The 27,983-nt window shown below is 40.0% G+C and overlaps 1 pseudogene; it reads right to left on the minus strand.

Annotated features, from left to right (window-relative positions):
• Positions 1-483: 483 nt before the first annotated feature.
• The window catches only part of LOC106981480 (60S ribosomal protein L31-like), a 45,432-nt pseudogene continuing 17,932 nt past the window's right edge, over positions 484-27,983 (minus strand).

The following is a 27,983-nucleotide window of genomic DNA, read 5'->3' on the forward strand; positions in this document are numbered from 1 at the left end:
CTAGGGCCATGGAAGAGCAAAATATTTTGTGAAATTCAGAACAGACAAAGCAATTCAGCTCACTTGGGCAAAGCTGATGACTTATTGGTTCTCAGGTCAACTGGCCTGCCTTCTGTAACTCTATGGGTGTTGACTGGTGAGTGTTGGATGCATACATTTCCACAGTGTGTTTTTTGTTCCAGTCTCAGCAGAGACTCAAGCCCTTTTTTGTATGAACACTTCTGATTTTCAATATACAGGCTCCTACTTAGTTAACAAATAAGTACTATTCACAGGAAACACACAAACACCAATTCATTAATATGGTATTTGTTCTTTTCTGTTGTTCTGTGCTAATTTATTTGGAGGGCAATATTTAAAATGCAGTAAAAGACAATGAAAGATACAGTGAACTCCCAGCTTAAGTAATAGAATCACCATCCAATTGAAATTCCATTTTTTTTTTTTTTTTGCAGTTTTATACCTTTACTTGGTAATCAACCATTAGTTCTCATCCACATTCACGGTCTGTAAATTTTCAAAAGTGGTGACAGGTACATAGGTAACTAACATATAGAGCTTGTTTGACGAGTCTTCATCCTCATTACATTTCGGGACAATCGCACATGGATATGGTATGGAATATTCCTTATTTCTTTGGCCCAGACAGCTTTGTTGAAGCTGGTGTCAATGTGCATGTCTGGAGTTCCCATCTCCTTCATGGCAAATTTCTGGATCCCTTTAAGTGCCCAAGGGGCATACTTCTGGAAACCACTCCACAGATGCACTTGTGAATGTTGATGTGTATTCTCTGGTCACTACCTCGTTGATAGCAGAACAGCCCTTCTTCTCTCCACCCTTCTTTGTGGGACCCAAGTTGGAAAGTGAAATTCCATCTCTGATTACAGACCCCTCATTCCTCACTTGAGTTATCAGCAATCCTGAATTTGGGGATTATTATTTCTATATCTTCTTTAAGCTTTTAAAACATTTATAATTATACCTTATAAAGTCTATACAATATTGTTTGTATATTTTAGCCTAAGTATAACTGGTATCGTACTTTATTTTTCTGAAAATTGGTTTTTACTCAATGATATATTTTTGAGATTCATCCCTGTTGATGCATGTACTGCCTGTATAGTATTCCACTGTAAGAGTATACAGAACTTATTTATTCTTTGAAGTTGTTTCTTTTTTTTTTTCAATATATGAAATTTATTGTCAAATTGGTTTCCATACAACACCCAGTTCTCATCCCAAAAGGTGCCCTCCTCAATACCCATCACCCACCCTCCCCTCCCTCTCACCCCCCATCAACCCTCAGTTTGTTCTCAGTTTTTAACAGTCTCTTATGCTTTGGCTCTCTCCCACTCTAACCTCTTTTTTTTTTTTCCTTCCCCTCCCCCATGGGTTTCTGTTAACTTTCTCAGGATCCACATAAGAGTGAAACCATATGGTATCTGTCTTTCTCTGTATGGCTTATTTCACTTAGCATCACACTCTCCAGTTCCATCCACGTTGCTACAAAAGGCCATATTTCATTTTTTCTCATTGCCATGTAGTATTCCATTGTGTATATAAACCACAATTTCTTTATCCATTCATCAGTTGATGGACATTTAGGCTCTTTCCATAATTTGGCTATTGTTGAGAGTGCTGCTATAAACATTGGGGTACAAGTGCCCCTATGCATCAGCACTCCTGTATCCCTTGGGTAATTCCTAGCAGTGCTATTGCTGGGTCATAGGGTAGGTCTATTTTTAATTTTCTGAGGAACCTCCACACTGCTTTCCAGAGTGGCTGCACCAATTTGCAATGATATATTTTTGAGATTCATCCCTGTTGATGCATGTACTGCCTGTATAGTATTCCACTGTAAGAGTATACAGAACTTATTCATTCTTTGAAGTTGTTTCAAAAAAATTTTTTGTTATTATAAACAGTGGTTTTCTATAGTACATAGTTAACAAGAGGAATATACTATAACTGTTACTGCAACTACTACTAATGATAATAAGAGCTAACTTTTATTAGTCTGTTTGTTTTACTAATTTAGTGACTTAATTAATTTAATTAGCTTTACTAATTAGTTTGTTTTACTAAGTTAATCTAAGGATTCTGTTAAGTAGATACATTATTAACTCCATTTTACCAATAAGGAAAACATTGGAGGGGTATTATTGAGTTTAGAATATAAATTTTCTAGCTTATAAAATACTACCCAATTATAAAATTTATATTCCCATCAGGCATATATAAAAATTTCTGTTGCTTCACAGTCTCATCAAAACTTGGTGCCATCAGATTTAAAATTTGTTTTCAAATATGTACATAGAGATTGCCAATGTAAAGAGTGCATTCATTGACTGTTTGAAATAGAGAGATCAGCAGAATAAAGGGAAGTGTATTTCAGGAACAGAAGTTAGGATCTGAAAACTCAGTAGAAATACCCTAACAGAAGACTACTAATTGGTAGTCTCACACACACGCACACCCAAGCAATAGAGCCATACACATGCTAATTCTTCTTTTACCCAGTAATAATTTCCTGTCAAAGACCATAGGGGGATATCTGAATTAGAGATCAGAGAATGGAAAATTCCTTTATCTCTAACTCTTAATTCTTCCCTACTTTTAATATGACTTTTCAATAAATGTTGTGTCCCTAAGCACCTCTGCTTTCTCCTTTTGTTATGAATTATTCATATAACACAGAACAAATCAATAACACTCCTTTTAACCTAAAGTTATCACTTTTCACCAGCAATCATTCATTTTCTTTTGTCTCCTCTAGGAGAAAGAAAAGTTTATTAGGTATGCTTGATTAATGTGAAAACACACTCAAACTAGAAACACAAGAAGATTAAAAGTCTTCAGTCCAAATCAGACCAAGGCCCCCTCCAAAAACAAAAAACTCCAAAACACCCTTATAACTAACTAAACAATGGAAGACACCAATTTTCACTAGATCATTAGTATTAAACCTTTAAACCCATAGGGATTTTAAAGCGATACCGGGGCATCTAGGTGGCTCAGAGGGTTAAGTGTCTGTCTTCAGCTCAGGTCATGATCTTGGTTCAAGAGTTTGAGCCCTGTGTGGGGCTCTGTGCCGACAGCTCAGAGCCTGGGGTCTGCTTCGAATTTTGTTTCCTTCTCTCTCTGCCTCTCCCCCCACCTCTCTCTCTCAAAAATAAATAAACATTAAAAAAAAAATTAAAGTGACACCAGCTGGATAATCCGCACAAGGTGGGAGATGGGCTTCTCATCAAGCTATTACAGATTCCTTCCTCATAAAAGGGCCTTCTGTGTTGAGTGGATTGCAGAAATTTGGGCATTTCTGTAAGGGAGCTATGAAAACATGCTTGACTGGATGAAAAGGTAGCCTTCTTTTACTAAAAACAAATTCAGTTCATAAAAAGTTAAGATAGGCTCTAACAATAAAATTAATTATATTTTAGTTACACATCCAATGTTTTTATGACAAACTCCTTTCTCCACAGAGAAAATTCAAGGTACTGTCACCTCCATAAAACACTACACCTAATTCTCAAAAGAAGAATTGCAGAACTCTGAAAATCCTAGGTCCCTATTAAATTTAAGAATTTTTACTAGCTATGAACCATCTCCTCTGATCTTGCAACCCCAGCAAAAACATCAACAGTAACCAAAATATTTCTCTTCTTTTGTCTTAGTCCCATACATTTTGAAACAAACTGACTTCTTAACTAACCTGGATTCTCCAGTGGAAAATACTGAGATAAATCAATTGTCTCTTCTTGGCATTCCAGTGCCAAAGAGAAGCCCAAAGAGATGTTTGGTGTCACTGTTACTGACAAAATCCCTGAAGCTCAGGGATAGAAAGAATGTCTTATCCTTCCCACTTCCCTGAAGCAAAGTAAACCTGTTTCATGGTATACTGTGGGCTCTTGAAAATATTTTTGAGCTATTTAGCTATTGTAAACCAGTCTTTATTCTTGAATGAAACCACTTGAAGGTAGATGGAATCTTCCATAATTAAAAGAGAGAGAGAGAGAGAGTACTTGACCATTTCTCTCCATCTGATCCTTGATCAACCCAGATTATATCTATTCTCCATTACAAAACTTAAGTCTGATACCTCCTGAATTACCCAAGACTTAGAGGGAACTCATGATTCTAACAACAACCAGAAACTTCTACATAACATTCTGACTAACAATTTTTGAACTCTTTCCTTGGGAGACACTGTCTTTTGGAATGCTTTAGCAAGAGTTGAAGATAGAGGAAATATGCTGTTATGTAAAAATGCATAGACCCTGGGACAGATATCTGGAGGAATCATCAAAGCATACCATCTTTTAAAAGTGTCTGTGAGAGGTGGGGAATGTCCAGGAAATACCAGTGTAGGGAAGGACTATGGAGTGGCAAAAAGAAGGGAGAGAGAACAAGGAGGAGAAGGAACAATAAGAAAGGCAGAAAAAACACCTCTTGCATTTTATCTCATAAAGTCACAGTTCTCTCTGATAAATGATTATGGTAAGAAATCTGATAATTTACCTTAAGGAAACATATAATTTTTCTTTCTTGAACACAATTCAGGTTTATTTCTTTGGGGACACGCTAAACTCCAGATTATTCAGAATATCAGTAAGGGAAATACCGTCCCCAAAATACTAAATAAATATTTACTTTTAGAAATTGAACTGTCTGGGCATGCACATATACACACAAACGTTGCAGGATTTTTTCCCCTCAATATCCAGGATTCATTGTCTCACCACTTTGAAGAATGAAAAGGTGGACACAAAATGAGCAGCAGGCAAAAGCGTATTAGAACATAAGATCAAAAAGAAAGAATAGTATGGAAGCTCTTTTACTGACAGAGGGCACTCAAAAGTGAATGTCCTAGATTATAGGCAAGAGTCTTTGTTTTACAAGGTTCTGGTCAGCCCCTCCCCTTCCCTTCCCTTCCCTTTCCTTCCTTCTCAGGTTCTACCCTTAACTGGATAGGTGACTCTAAGTGTTAGGTTGTTCATGCCTGATTGGCTTGTTGCATTGTGTGAAGAATCAGACTATGGTCATACTGTCCTTGTGTAACATAATTTTTATGGTTTACTTCTTATAGTTAAGTATTTTGATTGTCAAATTCCTGAGTGGGAGTAGGTTATGTCTGTTACATTCTTAAGAGGAACCTTACCCCAGAGGGGATTTACTGTGGTCAGACACTCCCAGCATTGTTTTAAAGTATGCGTTTTTCCCCCCAGGGACCTCAGGTCCTAACCTTTCCCTCTCTGCCTATTTTATCCTATCTTTCCCTACCATACAAATACCCGTCTATCAGAATAAACTAGGACTCCTTCCTCCTCAGTTTTCTTCTGTATTGCCACTGGCTATGGGACGTGGTGGTTGTAAAGACATGATGCTAGATCTCAGGGACAACAGAAATGAGATAATACATCCACATTATCAAGACCCACAATAGGGAATGAACATTATCAGTCATACTTTTAGTGAAGTTTTCCCCAGAAACATACTGAGTCCAGAATTTATGGGCATTTAGTTCGTTGGGGTGATAAAAGTAACACGGGGGTGCTGGAGTAGGAAAGGAAACAGGGAGGAAACATCACCAAAGAAGAATGTGTTGTCAAACCAGCTGTCCCCAAGGTGACTCAGGAAGTACGGGACTAGTACAGATCACAATGCCTTAGACCTGACCCATCTGAGGGGAGAGGAAGCTGGAAGTGTACCCATCAAGTCCTATAAGTCATTGATTGAGGCTAATGGCATGAGTGTTGATGGTATCAACTTAGGTCCTTGGGCTCTCTAAACAAGAAATTGCATAGAGGTCAAGTAAGAGTTCCAGGCGAGGCTTTTATTAGGGCTTATGCCAGAGCACAAGGGAGACAACACAAACGGAAAGCATCCTTCAGGCTAGCTCCCTGAAAAATTTTTAAAGGGGCTAAGGTAGGAAAAGAGACACATCCAAGTAGGTTGGGGTAAGGAGATACTGGAGGTTGAATGCACAAACACAGTGGACAGAATATGGTGTTACATACATTGAATGTGTCATTAGCATGTTAAATCTCCACCCACATATGATTTTTAGCATTATAGTGAGTGGGAAAGTCAGTACTGGGGTCTATCTTGGTGCAGGCTGTTTTGGTCCTCTCTTCATAGTTGAGTGTCTCCATTCAGTGAGGGTCTTCCCTTTGCATATTCCTACCCAAAGGCTATAGCTATCCTGGAAGATCTACCCAAGGGACATTATTATTATCTAGGAATCCTGGATTTCCTAGATAGGTGGAGGGGACCAGAGTCCTGTCCCTGCTCTCTCTTATTCCCCTCTGACAGATTTGACCCTCCTTATTTCTAAAGAGAAAGGGCTGAAGGTCTCATCTTCTGAAGCTACTTCCTGCTGAGAGGGAGGCCTTGGAGATGTAAAAATCTCTCACCAGAACATTAAACATGAATGGACCACTGCCCAAAGAGGCCAGGAGAAGGGGGAATCTGAGCTCCCCTCACAGGGTAGTTTATTTCATGGTGGACCACAGAGGAATAGATGGGGACAGGGAGGGAGGGGGGCACAAGCTTAGCAGGGTGAAGAGGAGCTAAACCATCTTTATAAAAGGGGACTCCAGTTAGGTGTATTATTGCATCTGGGGGACAGGAGTACTTCATCCAATGGCCCCTCCATCTAGTTCTAAGTCCTCTTTTATTCCCTGGTGGCTATCCAAGGCAGATGAGGTCTGATAGGTGAGCCTGTAGGAAGGGGTTGTTCTTCCTTTTCAGTGCATACAGTAGGAGTTAGGTTGATGGCCTGAGGAGAGTAGAGATGAATCCACACACCAGTGAGTCTGGTTGGGGGTACATGAAGACCTTGAAGAGGAAAATGATATAGGATAAATAGAGGGGGAGCTTCCCATATCAGTGAGGCAGGTATCCATACTGGAAATACCAACCAGTTGTCTCATGTTTTGGGAGGGGCACATGATATCAGTCCAACCTCTTGGGAGTGAAGAGGACCTGGGCATTGAGTGCAGTCATGTGGCCAATGATCCAATCAATCATACTTACATAATGAAATCCCAGTAAAATATCCTGATACCCAAACCTCAATTGAGCTTCCTTAGTTGGTGATTATACATTAATGTGCCAGGAGGGAGACATGTCCAAAAGACATGCAAATTTCACTTTGGGGACCATCCCAGACATCACCCTGTCCATCTCTCCATCTGATTGCTCCTCACTTGTATTCTTTATTTTAATTATTTATAAGTACAGCCTTTCCTGAATCTGTGAGATCTTCTAGCAAACTATCAAGCCTTAAGGAACAATGGGAACTCCTGAATTTATAGCCAGTTGGTCAGAAGTGCAGGCAGATGGAACTCCCAAGCTTGGGGCTGGCATCTGAAGTGAGAGCAGTCTTGTAGAGGTGTTTGCCATTGACTTGTGATATCTAACCAACTCCAGATAGTTAGAATTGCACAGTACAACTCAAGAAGTTACACAATTCATTTAAGGTCCTTTCAGTGCTGAGTCGGGGCAGACTCCAACATAGGTTCTCCTTGCTCTAATTACAATTGATTTCCACAACGCCTTGTTGAGTTTTAGCACCTCAGGAAGGTTCAGGCTAGGATCAGGGAATATTGTAGTTAAAGCTGACTTACGACCTCTGAGAATATAAATTATGTGCCGTTTCTAAAAATACAAAATAACGATAAAAATATACAAAGTTTATTGTAACAAATAAGTCTATACATGCATATATAATAGTGCCAAACCTATTCTTAAACTGCTATAGCCTGAAATTTAGCCCAGAAACTGAGACTGGATTATTTATCAAGGCATCTTGAGTTTTTTCCTGATGGTGTCTCTGCCATCATGTTTCGGGAGTTTTCCAGGTTCACTGGTTTTTGTTCACTTTCCGTAGCAAAAGTGCATGAAGTAGAGTCACACTTTTGTTCACACTAATCACAAATGTGCATAAAAAATTAAGCATTTTTTAATTTCTTTATGATTGACTTCATGATCCCCCCAACCTGCTGGTGTGTGTGTGTGTGTGTGTGTGTGTGTGTGTGCACGCACACGCAGTATTTTATTTTGTGAGGTAGAGTGTAGATGACTTGTATAGATTTTTTTAAGTTATCTTTTCTTGAAGTATGATATACATACAGAAATTGATGTGAGGACGCGAGTAAACGGTCACGAAGGAATTCTTGAGACGTTTTTTGTGCAAAAAGGTGCTTTTATTACAGCATGGGGACCCGGCCCGGGGGCAGGCACTTTTGCTTTATGATGGTGGTGATTATACGCTTAGTGCTCAAGGAGGAGGCGATGTAAGGGAGTATTAGATCATAAATGTTTTCTTCGACTTTCTACTTGTAAAACTACTTTTGTAAGCTTTCTCTGGTGCTTATCCTTCAGCTCGATATTAACCAGGAAGCTGTACAGGCAGTCATGAGACGCTTTAAGAATGTAATAGCCAGCACCTATTTGATCCTTATCGGAACTATGCAGGCTATAGGGCAGCATTCTGGGCTAAAGATGAACACTTTTCTGTTTCTATCCCTCATCACAAATCACAAATGAATTTTCAAGATTATTGCATTGTGTGAAGGGTGAGGAGACCCTGTATTTCATTCAAGGGCTCAGTATTATTTTTTCTCTTTAACTATCGTTATAATAATTCTAATCCTAATTTCTGTTTTCCCCGCCGCCCCTCTATTTCCCTCCTTTGAAAAAAAAAAACTGCCTCAGGAAGAGAAGTGTCATTTACCCAGAAATATACAATTGAAAGGCATATTCAGATATTTCAAAATATTAATCCCAAGAGATGCAAAGGTTAATTTTGGCATATTTCTCCCAATATGCCTACATGTAAACAGAACCACACTTGATAACTAATGAGCTCTAATTCATCAGTTGCAGAAGGATTGGGTCAAGTCACCCTGAAAACAAAAGTGAAACAGAAGTGGCTTGGCATTTATAGTGTTTGATAGTTCGCAAGATGCTTTTTAATAGTTACCTTACTTTAACTTCAGAAGACCTTGTGGTCTATGTTTTACTATCTTAATTTTGAGGCCTGGAGCAATTCAACTGGTTTCCCCCCCAACATACAGCCATAATTTAAGGAAAAAAACAGCATATTTTAAGCATGCCTTTCCTGTGGTTTTAAAGGTAAAAATGAAATTTGTATTTGGGGCAAACTTCCTCAGTTTTTAGAAGAGACATTTTTAGCACATCCCCTCAGTCATTCAAATGATTATCAAACACAAGCCAGTATCAGTGTCCTGGAAAAACACTCCACAGGTGAAGTTAAGCTAAATGCAGATTGTACCCCCTGGGAACTAAGCGCCCTATTTAGAAACATAAAGAGCCACTATCTTCACAGTAGAGTGCTCCCCTTACAGGTTATGATTATGTGAATTGATGTTTTGTTTTCTGGACAGGAGTCAGCAGTCTTGCATTCTGGAATATCTTGAAGACTTGGACTCTTGAAGTAGGCGGACAGAAAGGGCCCCAGAGAAGAAGCAAGTTGCTGAATTCTAGAAAAAGGGATCTGATATTTTATTTGATTTCCCCTTTCTGCATTGTAACTCCCTTAGATTATCTTTAAATGTTGAATTGAAAAAGCCATGTGTTAATTGGTCTTTGGAGAATTATTGTTTGTTCATATTCTCTGGCAGAATGGACCAGAGAGAATAACTACAAGGGGGAAAAGGGATTCACAGCCCTGCAGGAGCAGAAAGAGGGAGGAGGTGAACGTTTGTATGCAACAGGAGGTGCCCAGGGCACAAGTGGGCCTGAGGAACATTCGGGTACTCTCCAGGGTTCTCAGAATCCCTGCTGTCACTCAGAGGGGACTCCAACTTGGGATCATTGCACAGTAAAGGAGAGAGAGAGCCTCCCACAACATACCTAGGGAAACCAGATAACTACAATTAGCAAAAGGGACTGAGATGCATGTTCAAGTTCCCTGTCCACCATTCTTGCCATAGGGGCCGAGGGCAGGTTGTCCCAAAATATGTCATTTTGGCATATTGGTTATTTTAATTTTTTTTAATGTTTACTTATTTTTGAGAGAGAGAGACAGAGTCAGAGACAGAGACAGAGACAGAGACAGAGACAGAGACACAGTGTGAGCAGGGGAGGGGCAGAGAGAGAAGGAGATGCAGAATCTGAAGCAGGCTCCAGGCTCTGATCTATCAGCACAGAACCAGACGTGGGGCTCAAACTCATGAACCACAAGATCATGACCTGAGCAGAAGTCGGACACTTAACCGAGGCACCCCTAAATAAAAGTTATTGAAGAGACGGCCTGTGCAAGAACGCCCAGACCCTCCTCTGTCCCCCTGAAAGCAGGAAATAAATCTCCCATGTGGAAGGTAGCCTCCCTGGACCAGGAGGTAGAGAGACATCCTATCACCAGAGATGGGAGATTCAGGGCTGAGAAGGCTGTATAAACAGCCTTTATGACTTTTTACTAATTCACTATCACAGCCCAAATTCTGTTTAGAATTCCTTACTAACTGAAGCTCCCAAAGTTAAGATTTCTTTGACCTGTCAATTCCTCACAGATTTATTGTCTCTCTATTTAAAAAGTATAAAATCTCTCTGCCTTGGTCATTTCTGGAGGTCTCCATTTTATTGTTGGGACTTCACGCACACATAACAAAATTTGGAATTATTTGGAACTAGGTATATGGAATATAACTAGGTATAATTTCCATATACCTAGTAGGTGTTTTATATGGATTAAATAAGATAATTTAGAAAAAGTGCTTAGCCAGGGATCTGGTTGCCTGACTGTGATATTGTGATTTATAATAAATATGTATTTCATCTTCATCTCAGATGTTTCTGGCACAAATCTCCTAAAACCCTTAGAATCTCCTGAGTGATAAAGGTGTCTTAGTATTCATAACAAACCCCTTTCAACCACACCTGAGATTATGTCAATGCAGTGGCTTTTGGAAAGCATCTCAGGATGGGGCTGGTTGCCAGGGAACCAATCTTGTGATAAGAAGGTTGGAACTTTCAGTCCCACCCCCTGATTTCCAGGGACAGAACAGGGGCTGGAGATTGAGTTCAAGTGCCAATGGCCAATGATTTAATTGATCTCGTCCATGTAATGAGACCTATAGAAAAATCCAAAAGGTTGGGGTTCTGGGAGATTCCTTCCCAGTTCACAAACACATGGAGAATTGGGGGAGAGTGGCATGCTCAGAGAGGGCATGGAAGCCCCCACCCTTACCCCATACCTTGCCCTAAGTGTCCCTTCATCTGGCTACTAGTTTGTATCCTTTAATACCCTTTGTAATAAACCAGTAATATATAAGTAAATCCGTTTCCTGACTTCTGTGAGTGCTCCAGAAAATTAATTGAATGCAAAGAAGGGGGCGTGAGAACCTCTGATGTATACCCCGTTGGTTGGAAGCATAAGTGACAACTTGGACTCATGACTGGCATCTGAAGTGACAAGCAGTCTTGTGGGACTCGGCCCTTAACCTGTGGGATCTGATGCCATCTCCAGGTAGACTGTGTCAGAGTTGAGTTGAATTGTAGGACATTCAGCTGGTATCAGAGGATTGCTCGCTTGGGGGCAAAGAACCACCACACTGGAATCAAGTGCAGAATTTTACTGACCTTAATAAGTGTTCCATGAGTGTATTTTCTGTGGGGGATAATATTGTACACCAGTTCACTGTTATTCAAATTTATTCTAGGAAAAATGAAGGATGCAGGTTAATTGGAATTAAAATGTTCTGGCCCTTTGTATTTTGGAATTATAAAGATACTGTTTTTGAAAATGATAGAGGGAGAAATCCGTTCTATTTGCTTTAGGAGCAGCTTCTAGCTCTTCTCAGGTAGTGTGTGCATTGGTCTAGTGATAAATCTGTCCAGGATGCCGAGTAAACAACTGCTTGCCTCTAGTTGGATTTTCAATTACACCAGATATGTAATCTGGGCGGTCTGGAAGCCCTAGGTTGCCGAGGACAGTGTTGTCTTTGTGGGGTTATTTATTTATTTGTTTGTTTATTTATTTATTTTTTTGTGGGGTTATTTAAAAGAGATCTTTGTTTACCTGCTCTCCAAATATCCTCCTGTCATATATTTCTTGCAGTCTGACATGTTTCCTTTTAATCCCAAAGGCTCTCTGTGTTCAAAGCCCCTTATCTATTATATTGTAAATGTTCCTGGGTGGGGGGGTGGGGATAACAGCTCTTTATTGACTAATATTTCAAGAAGAACCATAGCAACAAATGCTGAAGACAATTTCTTGGGAGCCCAAGATATAGGAGAGACGTATAAAAGAAAGGGAGGGAAGTGTTGAGGCGAAGGACAGCAAGAGGTAGATTATCTCAAAAGTGGAGACATATGACAAGGCCTGGTTTGGGAAATAGGCCAAGGCTCAGTTTCCCAGGGAGCCAACCTCAACAACCCTCAGTTTCGCACCCTCACTTGTAGAGTGAGCAAAACAATATGTACCTTACAGAGTGGTTTTAAAAATTAAATAAGGCAATGTGCAGACCTTGCTTGCACTACCCATTGGAAGGAAGTGATGACCATCAGCTCTACCTCTGGGCTCTGGGGTCTGAGGCACCTGCACTCAAGGCTTCATCTACCACCTGCTGGTTATGGACACCAGGCATTGCTATTAGGTTCCATCTAGGTAAATGGGAACACATCTTGTCTGTGAGCTTACTCTCAAGAAGGAAAGGGGGGCGCCCAGATGGTTCAGTCGGTTAGTTGTCTGTTGATTTCTGCTCAGGTCATGATCTCCCATTTCGTGGGATCAAGCCCTGCATCAGGCTCTGTGCTAACAGTGTGGAGCCTGCTTGGGATTCCCTCTGTCTCCCTCTCTCTCTCTGCCTCTACCCTGCGCTCTCTCTCTCTCTCTTCCTCTCAAAAATAAATAAATAAATTTAAAAAAAAAAGAAGGAAAGGTATGAGGCACACCTTTTGAACTCCTAGTTAGCTAACTCTACAAATCACTCAAGTCTACTGCATTATGTCGACCATCCAAAGAAAGGGGTTATCTAATGACACTAGGTGAATGGCTTATTAATCTAAAACCAAAATAGTGGTAATAATAATTTACTATTAGCCAGAAATAAGTTTGTCTGTGGTCATTAAAGTTAAAATACTCGTTTTCTTGTAGCTATGCTGAGAAAGGCTACTGAAAAAGTGTAATAATAAAGGAGATGAGTAAAAATGAAGGCAGAATGCAAGTTTAAGTCTTGTGTTCTCAGACCATAGGCCATCCCTTCCAGCAGTTCCCACAATGACAGCTGTTTTCAGTTCTTAGTGAAATGCCTTTTTCAGATCCAGCCACAAGATGTCAGCCTATGCTTAGTCATTTCTATATTTTTCCAGGCCACATATCAATTTCTTCATCCCTTTCCTCCCTCTTGTTTTCTTTATTGAGTCTGAGCAGGTGAATAATCTTGAGCTTGTGGACACTGACAAATTACAACGGGTTGCCTTGAGCTCTAGCAGTGTCAGAAGGGCCTCTGCTAAGAGCAGCGTCCAGTCTCTGGAGGAGCTGCCTTTCCTTCTTACTGTGGCCCCCAGGCCCGGGAGGACACGGGCCCCTTGCCCAGTGTGTCTGCTGGAGCTTCCTGTGCAAGGACAGGAAACTAGTGTCCCTGATTTTGGAGAGGACCCCGAATACCTGTCTCCTGTCAATGCATGAAGGCAACTCTGGAATGGCTTGGTAGCTCAACGGATGAAAATGCTTTCCTACTTACAGCCTGCCCACCCCAGGGTGTCAGCAGAAACTTCCCTTATGGGTGTGAGATACTCCAAGAACCACCCTGTTGTCACACTACAGAGAAGGGAGAAAAAGGTGGTTTTTCTTTCTTTCCTTGTGTATTTCTGTAAGTTCCCCCCACCTCAAACTTCTTCTAGACACTTTCTACCAGATGGAGGTATACAGCTCACTGGCCAGGCTGTCCCAGGAACGGTCACCAGCAAAAAGAGTGAGAACCCTGTGATCGGCTTAGATTGATTAGACTCATCCCCTAGGTCCAGGGAGGCCTTACCTTCCTGAAGCACGTTGCTCTTAACAGAGATCAATAATCCTGGGAAGAATTCTAGGGCCTGGGTGATGGCTCTGAAGTCAGGACATAGTCCTATCTCCCAGGGGCCAGTGAACACAGTCCAGTTATGGCTTCTCAGGGAGCTTCCCTGAAGCAGAGCAAGGAAACCACCAACTATAACAGTTTATACGTAAACTGCTGCCCTTTGCTGGAGGAAGAGGAAAAAGAAACACACTTCTGTGACCTTCATGGACCCTCATATCGAGAGGCCCTGAGGTCAGTGCAGGGAGCACTGGGCCAGGTATCCGGAACTTGGGATATGGGACTTGTTCTGCTCAGACTGTCTGAGAACTTGAGAAAGTGCCTCTGCTCTCTGGGCCTGTTTCCTTCAGAGAAACACAGCCAGTTCCAAGATGTGCAGCATTGCACAGAATCAGGCCGAGAGATTGCCCCTCCTTGGGAACACATGGGCTCAGGCCCCGATTTGTTTGTCTCTCACTTTGCCCTTAAGCCAAGAATCATGGTAACCTGTAATTTCCAACCAAATTCTCTTCTGTGCTTGTGTAAATTTTGGGCAGCACTATCAGAAGAAATCTCTCTGTACCTTTTCCCATACCTGACCCATGGAGATAAAATACCCAGACACAAAAGTAGGATATCCTGAAGAAGTGGACCTGGGAGAAGACATGAACGTGAGGCCATTTGTGTGCAAACCTATGTATGGGAGACAAGTTGACATATTGTTCCCCGGACAGGGGTGTGTAATAAGAGTATTCAAATACCACATCATGGTGTGCATCACCTTCAAGATCAAGGTCAACTCTGGGGAAAGGGAGGTGGATATAGGAATGGGGACTGGATTTTTGTTATAGGTAGCATGCTTTTTTCTCCTTAAAAGCACTATTTTTGCAGAGAAACACAAGTCATCTATTGAGATGCTGATGGCACATGAACAGTCACTAAACCTTTGGTGCAGCCCCCTTTGGGGGCTCAGGGTCTCAGAAACTCTAAAAGCCACAGAGAACCAGGCGTCCCGTTGACACACTCTAGGAATCGATGCCATTGCAACTTCCATGGGGTCTTGCATAAGTCTTGACCAGGAGCCATCCAGCTTCCCCTGGGACCAGGTAGATAAGTAAGAAAGTCCTTATATTCAGAGCAACTTCAGGCTCCACCAGGAACAAGTCAGGCTGTGAGCCACCCTTGGCTTTAGCCTTGCTCTTATCCCACAACTTTATGCAAAAGAGAACTTGGCATCAAGGAGAAAAGTCACCTTTTGAAGGAGCATCTGCCACGGCCGGACAGTACATTTTTCTGTGTCAGTCACTGCCCTCACCTTGTCCTGCTTGTTCTGAAGAGGGGAATTCAAGAAGAGAAGGGATAAATGAGCCCCCTGAAAGCTCTGTACATGGAAGGGCAGAGATTGGGCCTGGCTCTTGCTGGGCCCCAGATGGTGGATTCAAGAGCAAGGACTCTGGACCCAAATGCTCCCCTCCCATGCTGCATACTCCCCTCTTTGCTCATTGACCTGCGGCAAGTTTCCTGAGTGTCCGTGCAGCTCAGTCTTCCCCTTAACCAACAATGCTAATGACAGTACCTGCCTCTGGGGTGTGAGGTTAAAATCATAAAGGATTCACAATAGTGCACAGCACAGTGAGTTTTTAGTATATGTCAGTTTCTTATTATTTTTTTACTATGATTTACCAACTACTCTGATTTCTTGAGGTTAGAGGTGCCACCTAACCTCTAGCACTATCCTAGGGCCCAAGGAGATAGTGGGTAAGGATTTCACAAGGACTACCTACTGCAAAGTTGTAATGAAATGCAAACCCTCACCTGAGTCCCACTGGCACAGACAAGGAATTCCCAACCTGCTCTCTGCCTCAGAATCACATGAGTATTTTATAAAGAAAAAAAAAATTTAAAGAATAACACCATCATACTATTCTAAATAGTTCATATTAATTATTTATACAAGCAAAGAAAATAAAATAAGCAGTTCGATCAATGGGAGGTTACAACTTGACCTTGTGACTTGGGGTTATCTTCTTTGGCAATAATTTCAATTAAAAAAAAAACAGTCCTTGGATATGTGTCTAGCCAGGTATCCAAGGATGTGCCCTCAGAAGTGTTCTTTATTTTACATTGTCAATGTCCTCCAGCCAAAGACCACCAGGGATAGACCTGTGATTGAACAAGTTGAATTTGTTTCTCATTGAAATGAGGGGCAATACCATGGGGAAGTGTGGAGTCTGTCAGTAAGAACATGTTAGAGAAGACACTATAGGATTGGGGGCTTGGGTTGGGTGCTTTAGGGGCAGTTTCAAGGAATCATCTTTGCTCTGCAATGGATGCTGCAGGAAGTAGAGTTGGCTCTATGATGGAGTAGCTTGAAAAATCTTATGTACAATTTGGAAGGAAGTGAGGTTAGTGCTATGATGGGTAAAGCAGCTGTTAGATGTATTAGCCAGGAGGGGTATTTGCTCAACTTTGTGGTTTGGACAATGTTCATGTGTCTGACTACATTTGGACATGACCGTGGAGTGGTTTTCTTTCTGCCTTGACCCCTCAGAGCTGCAATGTGGCCTTCCCAATGTTGGTGTTCTGTGAAATTGTTTCTACTGAACAGGAGAGCATTATGTCCAAGCTGTGAGGGCCAGGTCTTGCTCCTGGCAGCAATAAGCCTAACAGACAGTGCCAAGCCTGTTCCCAAATGTCAGGGGCTGCTTCTCTCTTTCTTGGTACCCTCTTTCAGCCAAGACCAGACTGTTAGGTTTCAGGACATAAATCGATGATCTTCTCTGTTGCAGAGGCATTACTAATCAGGTGTTGGTCCAGAGTGCACTGGCCCAGAGGTAATCTCTCCTGCTGCTTTGTTGCAGGGTGAGTTGCTGAATCATCGGACATGGCAATGACTGCCCAGGAGCGTTTAAGACTCTGGATGGGATGCATCAGTCAACGGCATTGCAGAAGGTTACCAGAAACAGAAATGGTTATTAGTCCTTTCAACAGGCCTGACCACAGGGACATAATCATCAAACTGAGGCAAGAAAACATGGCCTGGAATCCAACAAGGTCAGTGGTGGAGACCTGGGTGCCTTTTCCTTTAGCCTAATCACAGGCTCTCTATCTTATTGCCTGAAGTATGTAGGTGCAGCAGGAAGTGTTGGCTATAAGACAAACTCTCCATTGTCTAGTTAAGACAAAACTAACATCTTTGTGGTTATCTATGATTCTGACTAATAAATTTATTCTGATTTGTTGGGTTTCCAGAGAACAAAGTGTGTAACTCATGACATCTGCTAGTGTCAAAAGTAAGTTTTGGACTTCATGCAACTTTTCTAGTTGCAGTATCCCTACCATGGGAGCTGCTGTTCAAATACTATGCATGGAAAAGTCAGTTATGTTTCTTGGAGTTCTCCCAAGTAGACGCTGTTTGCCTCTTTCTGGAGGTCTCTGGATATCTTTTGTTCAGAGAAACATGATCCCCTGGAAGGGTAGTAGTTTTAAATATATGAAAATCTCTAACAATTATCCTGAATATGCAGGATTAGTATGTAGCAGACAATACACACTAAGTTATCTTTGTATTTAGGATAAGCCTGATGACCACAAAAGCAGCAGATCCTAATGGGGCACGAACTGTATTGAGATTATAAGTATTATTTTGCAATAGTATTCACCAAATACTCTATACCCCAAGGAATTCATCAGTTCCTGCAAAAAAACCGAGAGTGTATCTGACAATTGGATCAAACACAGTCCAACATTAGTCCCCACTGGACTAGGTTATTCTGAGAGGGTTGTAATGGCTTTTGCAGAACCATTTTGTTGACATGGGTCAATATCCAATTTTTATTAGCCTAAATTTTGAATCAGTTATGTGAGAGAAGCTCATGAACCAGAAAGATCAGTATAAGGAAATTTACCTTGAGTGTTTAAAGGAACAGTTATCAAATTTTTGTCCAGAAGCTTGGTCTGAGAAAAATGTGCCAAAGTATTTTGTGTTTTCTTAAATGGTAGAAGATCATGGCATGGGGTAGGGTCAGTTAAAAGTAACAGAATGATAAGGGAGATCATATTAAGAGAGTGTCAGAGGACAACACAAGCTGTGATTTGGTTAGCATAGAGAGAAGAAAGGAAAGGGTTACTGAAGAGCAGAACATTTATCTGATTCTGACATCTTGGGTCTTGGGTGAAAGCCATCCATTTCTGCACTCAACATCATTTGCACCCAACATCATCTGGAGAATTTCTAAGAACCCTCAGTTTTAGGTCTCCTGATGGAGCAGACTCCAGTAGACCAGAGAAGTCTTTTAAGCTGGGAAACAGAGCCTAAAGATCAACACCTTGGAGTTTCACTCTGTCAGTCATTAGCAGTACTGTATACAGTCTTGTCTTATTGAGAGTCAAGGGCAGTTTTTCTCTGGTGCCTTTTTGAGAGCGCAAAACCTCCAGGTCTCATATGCAGCGGCTGCTTCAGTGGCTGTTTTAGAAATTGTTTGTACCCACTGGTGATAAAGTCAGAGGTATTATATGAGTTCCCTAGAGTAATTACTCATATCAGAGTATAGAAGAGTAGAATCTAGAATTGAAAGTAATTCTCAAACTCATGAGGTAGCCTGTTAATAATGAAGAAGGAGATAACTTCTGAGCCCTATGAGAAATTGATCTTATTGCTATCAAGGCCCATGGGAATAAGGCCTTAGAAGCTTGAGGGTTTTTGAGTGCTTTGATCATTATGGCTTTAGGATTCTGTTAGTTCTTTTTATTTTCCCTGAGGTTTATGGGTGATAAAATGGAGTTTCTGAATAAAAGGTAAACCTTACAGAGTTCTTAATAGTAGTACCAGTGAACTATGTGTCCCCATTACTGCAAAGATAAGTTAAGATTCTCCAAGTCAGGGGGCACCTGGGTGGCTCAGTCAGTTGAGCATCAGCTTCGGCTCAGGTCATGATCTCGAGGTCTGTGAGTTCGAGCCCCACGTCGGGCTCTGTGCTGACAGCTCAGGGCCTGGAGCCTGCTTCTGATTCTGTGTCTCCCTCGCTCTCTGCCCCTCCCCCGCTCATGCTCTGTCTCTCTCTCTCTCTGTCAAAAATAAACATTAAAAAAAAAAAAAAAAGATTCTCCAAGTCAAAAATGCAAAATCAAGCAATAATTTTCCCCTGTCATTACTGCCATAGCTTTCCAGAAGGAAAAGCCTCAACCATGCCCATGTCCCACCTTCACGGTCTTTTGGGGGTTGTATCATCAACAGGTGGGACAAATCCGGAAGCAGCCTCAGTAATACCTTTTGCTCTTGTGGATAGTATTATAAAGCATTTCCACAAAACTCTACTTTCATTATGTCTTATAACTTTAGATAACAGCAAAACATCTGAATATTTTCAATTCACTATCCTATAGTGGCCAGGACATCTCTTCATTCCTAAAGCATTTCAAAATCATGAACTAATCAAAAATATACTCACTATCAGTATAAATATCTACTTCTTTATGTTCTGTCAGCTGACAAGTCCAGGAAACAGCCATTAATTTAGCCATCTGGAAATAATTTAATTTCTGGGTGAAGCTTATATGTCAAAGGCAAATTCAAGTTTCTGATGCCATACCCAGCTTTGAAATTTTTTAGGGTTTTTTTTTTTTGTTTTTAATAAGTATGAGCCTATAAAATGACAAGAAAGTCAGAGTTATCTCATCTAGAATATCCATACTGATGGTAGATAGCTCCCAAAATGATGTTATGTAATTATTGGGTTCTCTTTCTTCAGGTAAAGAAAGGAGGGTGTTTGTATTTAAAGTGAGGCAGCAGTGGATAGAGACCTTTGAAGAGCAAAGTAAGTGGTCATGGCTATCAGATAGTTGTGAACCCTTTGGTTTTTTTATACCAAGTTCTTTGTAAAACATTTGGGGCTTGTGTTAATGGCCTGTATTCAATTGGCCTCCAAAAAATGAGAGGCTCTCAATGGATACAGGATGTCATCCATGTGTTTAATTACTGTTGACATCGGAGAGAGAAAAAGAAATTTGTGCCTCTATCTTTGGATCAATATTATGTTATCTTAAAGAACAAAATTAAAAAGGCTAAGAGACTTACTTTCAAAGAGCTGGGTTTCAGTGTCCATGTGAAGTACTCATAAGATAATTGATGAATGCCTTCAGGTGCTAGACTGTGAGTAGTAACCAGCACCTGGTCCAGACTTCATGGGTAGCTTCTAAGAGTGACTAAGACTTCTCTGTTGTCCAAGCACTTTGATGCAGGTACAGGAGCATCTTCAGCCAGACCAGCACAGGCTCTCAACCAAAGGCTGCTCTGAGCTGGTGGCATGCCTACAATAATGTAGTTAGTAATGGCCGACTGCTACTTGTGGTTTCTCCGATGATTGTGCTTCTTGTTAACTCTCAGCCATACTTTGGGAATTGTATTGATTAGAATTCATAAGCATGGTATCTCAAATGCTGTTCTTTTAAAACTGTTGTACTTGTACCGTAAATATTCAGTGTTTCTCTTTAAAAAAGTTTCTATGGAGGGGCATCTGGGTGGCTCAGTCAGTTAAATGTCTGACTCTTGCTCTCAGCTCAGATCATGATCTGATAGATGGTGAGTTCGAACCCTGCATCAGGCTCCTTGCTGATAGCGTGGAGCCTGCTTGGGATTCTGTCTCTCCTTCTCTCTGTCCCTCCCCTGCTCTCTTTCTCTTTCTCTCTCAAAATAAATAAACTTTAAAAAATGTTTCTATGGAAAACTTTAAGAATTGGCTGATTGGAATTCAGACTGCCATGGGATTATGTTGTTATTTCTGGAAATCCTAAAGTTGCTCTTTTCATCAACTAAGCATTGACACTTTCTAGTAAAAAAAGTGTGGGTCTTTAAGTTATTCCGTGGACATTTTTTCTTTGTATTGTAACTTATTTCAAGTACAGCAACAATTTTGAAACTGTTTTGAGAACTTCATTAGTTTTGTTTGGAGGTCTTACAGTTAAGGGACTAATATTACTATCACTATTTGAGTACTAAAAATGTTTGAGAACCAAAACAAGTTACTCCTGATGATTATGTGAACTGTTCACTTGCAACTGCCCCAAGGCCATGTGGGCGTGGGCCCTACCACACTGGCTTTTGCCTCATGACCTCTTGATTCCAGGAGCAAGAGTTTCTAGGGCCAGGTGCTACTAGTAGGCATCTGTAGAAGTTACCACTGGGAAATCACTAAAGGGGTTGACATGTTGCCTTCTTCCAGAGTTTAGTGCAAAGAATGGTGATGGGGCCATCAAATCACAGCATGACTTGGCTTGCCTATGAATGCTTGGTTCCAAGGCTTGCCATAATTGGATATGTTAGGAGCAGTAAATATATAACCTATGTAACTGTTTTCTCATGGACTCTTCTTTGTTTTTGAAAAATTGGTAAAGCTAGTATGAGGTCTGACTTCAGTCTATTAAATCTTAGAGAAATCTATCTAAAGGAAAATGTTGAAAATGTAGCCAGTTTTAAAACCTTTTAACTTTAAAAAAAATGCAAATGTTTTGTATTTTTATATCTTCTAAAGCATGATAAAGTTTTTAAAATGTAAAAAAAAAAAAAAGAGTATAGGATGAGAACTCATTAAATGTAGTGGAGACCCTGCAATGGAAGTTTTCACGGGTTTTGCTATTGGACATATTAAACAAGTCAGTTATGGCTTGGCCACTGGTTCTCACAAAACACTGAGATAAGCAGGAGGTCCCTGGTGATTCTCACATAAATCAAGTGAGTACTCCTACCACTTGTTCCAAATTTTCATGGACACAAAGGGATTTGTGAATCTAGAATCCTGGAGTAGAAATTTGTGATAGATAGTTACTGTTCCATTACTTAGCTTTAAACATAAGCCTACTTCTTGTAACTTGGAGAGTGTATAATTATTAAAAGATATTTCTATTGATAGATTCTACTTATATACAATTCATCCAGGAAGATCAGCTCTCTTTTGGATTTTTCTGGTTTTGTGGGGTTTGGTTTTGTTTTGTTTTTCAACACCAAGGTTGGAGGACAAAGTCTCTCATTGTAGTTCTGAATTCATTAAGGCCTGAAGAATTTTAACAAACCTAATTTATCCTATTTCCTCTTTTTTTGTACAGTAAAAGAGCAAATTGCTATTGTGAATTTTGGAAGGACAAAATAAAGACTGATAGCACCAAAGGCAATATAAATTATAACTATCTAAAATCAGAAATAATTTTAGAACATCATAAAAACACAATAAATAACAATTATAAAAACAAAATTAAGGGGAAAAAACCAAAGAGTTTTTAAAAACTGATTAAAGTGTAAAAAGGCACCAATATTTAACAGAATAATTAAGTTACAAAAGCAAACTCCACAATCTAAGCATAGAATTTTATTTCTGTTTTACATTATTTATGTAATAATTTAGGGTGAAAGATTTATTACTGTACTTCTATATGTATATACTTAGGGATATACAGATATATAAAGAGGTAATTATTTAAGCTTTTACCTGTAGCCTTTAGATATAGTTAATTTATCACTATATTAAACAATGTAGATATATTAAATTTATCCTGAGAATAAACTATTATAAATTTCTTAAGCAGAAATTCCCATATTTTATTTTATGCATATTATATTTATATCTTATATAATTAACCATTTATATTAAAGTCATCTTTAATCAAATAACCAGCACAAAAAAGAACTACAGGACAAAAAACAAGTATTATGTCACTATTTTTTCTTTATAAAAACATCATTTTAACAATTGAAGTGGATGGATTCTCACACATGTATAAACAAACATATTTATTTCTAGCTGTATAATTTGGATAAGATAGATGTCATCTGAAGGCAATTGTATTTTGTTGTTAATCGATTACAATTTAAAATAGTAAGAGTAGAATTTATGTTTATTAGTAAGTGTTTTTTTCTGCTTTTAGAAACTTTCCTGGCTTTCAGGGTCCCTGGGTAGCATCTGATTCTTGATTTTAGCTCAGGTCATGATCCCCAGGTCATGCTTAAGATTCTCTCACTCTCTCTCTGCCCCTTCCCTGCTTGCTCTATCTTTAATAATAATAATAATAATAATAAACTTTCTTGGCTATCAAAACTTAATTGACTCATTTATCTAAGATCTTTAGATAAGGATTGGGAAATTACAAATTAGTTAACACATTAAATCTGTGGCTTTATAAAATTTAATTAAATTTAAAACATTAAAAAGGCACCCATTATTATCATTTCATTTCACTATGTATATACAAAAACTTAAATTTATACACATAATTTTTTATTTTAAACTGGTTATGTAAACATTGGTAACTTACATAACTCATAAATCCAATATAGGAAATTTATAAAGTTTAAATCATAGGACATTTCACCCTGATCTTGAACAAACAAAATTACTGTTCTGACATTCAATTTATATGGGAAAGTAGTTTTTAAGCATACCAGATCTGACTTAGTTGGAGAATATGCTTTGATTTAGATCATTTAAAATTTAGTGTTATTTTATGGCTTAGCATATGGTATATCACAGAGAATGTTACATGTGTATTGGAAGATAATCTGTATTCTGTAATCGTTGAGTGGAGTATTCCATATATCTCAAGTTAATTGATAGTGTTGTTCAAGTCTTCCATTTTTTTGCTAATTTTCTGTCCAGTTGCTCTAGCAATTATTCAGAATGGGGTCTTGAATTCTCCAACTATAGTTATTGAATTTTCTATTGCTCTTTTCAATTCTAGCAGTGTTTGCTTCAATGTATTACAGAATTGTTATTACATATGTATACATTTATAATGCATATTCCTGATGTGTTCAATTTTTATCCTTCAGATGTTTCTCACTCCAATACTATTTCTTAACATCTATTTTATTGACATAGTCATTCCACCTCTCTTTTGGTTACTGTTTACATATCTTTTTTTTCTTTCATTTCAGTCTCTCTGTGTCTTTAAATTTAAGGTGTGTCTTTTGAAAACATCTATAGTCCAACCATGCTTTCTTATCCAGCTTGAGAATATTTGCCTTATAATTGGGGTATTTAGACCATGTATATTTAATGTGATATAAAATGTGATATGATTGCATTTGTGTCTGTGATTTTTTATTTGTTTTCTATATCTCTCCTGTCATTTTTATTCTTCATACCTATTGACTGCTTTCTTTGGTGTCGAATGCTTTTCAGCTAACATTACAATTCCTGTGTTGATTATTTCTTACTAGTTTTGTGTTATTTTTAAATGACTGCTCTAAGGTTTAAAATATGATTCATCACAGTCTACTTCAGGTCATTAATTTACTGGTCCCTTTTGATGACTCACTAGGACTAGTTGTAGGCCTTTCCTCAGGTAAAAGCCCAAATCTTCCTTTTTCAGAACAGGAAGTCCTTGAAAGTTGGGACACTTTTGATGCAAGGCAGAGAACTTCCTTGATATCCATGTGAGGGCCAAAGAGCTCCCCCCTGGCTTGCATGCCTTTTTGGTGAAAACATCTGGTGAATATGTTTCTGAAATTGACCGTCAAAGCTGAGCCATCTAATGTTTTTTTTTAATGTTTATTTATTTATTTTGAGAGAGAGAGAGCATGCATGCATACATTCTCTAGCAAGAGAGGGGCAGAGAGAGAGAGGGAGACAGAGTATCCCAAGCAGGCTCTGCACTGTCAGTGAAACTCAGGAACCATGAGATCATGACCTGAGCTAAAATCAAGAGTCGAACATTCAATCAACTGACTCACACAGGTACCCCTCTAATGGCTTATTTTCTAAGGACCTCTCTCAAATGGTCACTTCCATTGTCTCTACATGAGGAGCTCTTTCTGTAGTCCAGGCTATAATTAAAATGGCACAGACTTTTTAATTAAAAGTACCAATGTGTAATTTACAGCGTAATTTCTTTTCTAATTCTTGAATTTTGTTATTGTACTGTTTTACATCTTCCATTTTGTTTATTTAACTTTTCTTTCTATTTTACTTATAATTTTTAAAGCATCATGCAGAATTCTTATAAAAATATTATAATCTGGTACTGTTAAAAAATTACTTGGATTTTTCTGTAGAAGTTGTTCATCATATCAGTCTGTTTTTGAGAGATTTATCTTCTCCTTCTAAAGATCAGATCTGTCATATAGTAATTATGTGAGTCTAAAACTCTTCCACTGTAAGACCTATCTGTGCATGTTCCTCATATAGTAATTATGTGAGTCTAAAACTCTTCCACTGTAAGACCTATCTGTGCATGTTCCAATGGCCACTGTTTCCCTCCTTTGAGTAATGTCCCTTATCTACATTGGGCTCTGCTGTCTTCAGAGAGGGTCCTCTTGTGTCGTCAGTTTGTGAGTTTTCAAGGTTACATGGCACTAGTTTCTCCTAGTGATTGAAGAGAGGCCAGCAAGACATCTTCTTCCATTGAATGCTGTTTATCATCCTGGGGACCAGAGGCTTCACCAGGGTAAACTATTCCAGGACATAGGCCATATTTTGAGGCCTTCTCCCTAGCAGCCTCTGTGGCCTCTGTAGGAATTTACAAACAGTAGTGTCTTTGTGGTACCCATACCTACTGCTCCTAGGTGACCTATGTCTTCCCTAGCCCCATCTTCAAAAGGACCTTGCAAGAAGATTTAATTCTCTCCTCTGATAGGATGCATTTCCCACCTGCATAGTGATCCAGAAAGCTCAAATTGTCATCATAGTCATCTAGACTTCAAAGCTGCTTTGAAGACCCCAAGTAGATGGAATGCCCAGAAGAAGATCAGCTAGTAAACCAAAGATGCTAGCATCAAAGTTTTGGGAACTCCAAGTGTGGGATGGTGGAAGCAGGGAACCAAGAGTAGAGGCTGGCAGAGAGAGAGTGAGCAAAGCTGTATACTATAGGAGAGAACACAGGTATGAGGGGGGCCTGGAGAGAGTACCATGTGAAGGAGCTTGTAATGACAGGAGCCAGGAGGAGGAGCAGGAGCCTGAGTGCAATCCTTTCATGTCCAGCCTCTCTCTGCCAGTCTCAGGCCCTGGCAATCTGCCTTATATCAACCCCCTTTGCCTGGCTGGGCAATCCAGGACCCTGTTCTGAGTGGGTAGCAATGAGACCTTTGTGATCCAATGTTCCCTCTACCTGACTCATGCTTCCATCTTAGGAAGTCCTGAGAGCTGCCCCTGCTCCAGAGAACCACACTCAGCAACATTCCTGTCTCCTTCCAGCCTTGCTTCCCTCTCACCTGCCTTGCCTCCATCTGTCCATCATGGAGCTATATGCCCCAAGTTTTTAGGAGCCAATAGTAGGGGCTCCCTCCCAAGACACAGGAGTGAGCTGGCCCTGAGAAGCCAAGAAGGGCACTGGCTTGGAGCAGACTTGGGGTGGCCAGCAGCTCTGACTTTGCCCAGAAGCATTTGGCCCCATCCTTTTGAAGCACCTTCCAGTGCACACTGCTGGGATTTCCATGATGACAAAAACAAGACTCAGCTTCCTTGGCTGCCCATGCTAAGTCCACTCCACTTTCAATTCTGTTGGCAGATCAAGAGCTGACAGCCCAGGGACACCTGAGTGGCTCAGTTGATTAGGTGTCTGACACTTGATTTTGGCTCAGGTCATGATCTCACAGTTTGTGAGATAGAGCCCCACATTGGGCTCTGTGCTGTCAGTGCTGCTTGGAATTTTCTCTTTCCCTCTCTCTCTGCCCCTCCCCTCCTCGTGCACATGTGTGCACATGTACAGGTTTTTTTTCTCTCTCTCAAAATAAATAAACATTTAAATAAATAAATAAATAAATAAATAAATAAGTGTTGACATCCCAGATGTGCAGATACAGGGAGAAACAGAGCCTCAAGGTGAACAGTCTGGTCTTGAGGAGAAAGCTGGGGGGCTTGGACAAAGGGAGGTGAAGCTCTGAGTTCTGGGAATCACAGCAGGAGTGATGTAGAGAACAGGAAGTAGGGGTCTAATACTAACAAAGTTGTGGGTGAAGGAGCCTCAATGTTCCTGTGTCCCCAGGGGCCAGCACCAGTAGCAGCCAAAGACAAACATAGGAGAAGAACTAACAAGGTTCTTGTTGTTGAAGTTGTCTTGTAATTACTGTTAAATCATGGAACTAATCTGCTTTAGAAACCCTATTCTTCCAAGTTTCTGATTTGGGCTTTTGTCCTTTGGTCTTATCCACAATGGAAAGACATGTTGAACTTTTCCATTGCAAGGCAGTGTTAAGATTATTAAAATGCCCAGAGTATTAGACAAATAAGCAAGACTGTCCCATTTCATCCTTAAAGTAACAAACTGGCTGCTTGCCTTGCAGAAACAGAGTTCATTCCACAGTTCAAACATTCTCCACCAAACTTTCCCCTCAGTAACCACGTGCCCCCACATACATTAACAGTTGCTTACGACCAGCTTCAACATTACTATCTTCAAAAGAAAAATATCTTGACTTATTAGCCTTTATGAAATTTCTATATTTACTATTTTTCTTAGCACATTATTCAGTTCAACTGGATTTTTTTTATCACAAGACTCAGTGAAAAAAATAGTACTCGATTTACAATCCATCACAAACTCCTTAATCTGGACAATTTTCCAGAATGGGGACCTACAGAGTTCAATGATTATGTGACTCCTGCCATTGTGTCTCATCACATGAGTTCGATGACACCTGACTTAATCTATAGCTGGTGCAGTAAGACAAGTCCACCTAGATGCTGTGGAACAGATTGCTATGAAAGTTTTGAAACATTTGTTCTCAAGGTGCCTGGGAGGCTCAGTCAGTTAAGTGTCCAACTTCAGCTCAGGTCATGATCTCATGATTCATGAGTTCAAGCCCTGCATCAGGCTCTGTGCTGACAGCTCAGTGCCTGGAGCCTTCATCAGATTCTGTCTCTCTGACCCTCCCCTGCTCACAACCTGTCTCTCTCTCTCTCTCTCAAAAACAAATAACATTAAAAAAAAAAACTAAAAAAAAAAAACAAAAACTTGTTCTCAACTGTTGTACAT

Source organism: Acinonyx jubatus, chromosome A3, assembly GCF_027475565.1.
Source record: "Acinonyx jubatus isolate Ajub_Pintada_27869175 chromosome A3, VMU_Ajub_asm_v1.0, whole genome shotgun sequence".
Taxonomy (NCBI): domain Eukaryota; kingdom Metazoa; phylum Chordata; class Mammalia; order Carnivora; family Felidae; genus Acinonyx; species Acinonyx jubatus.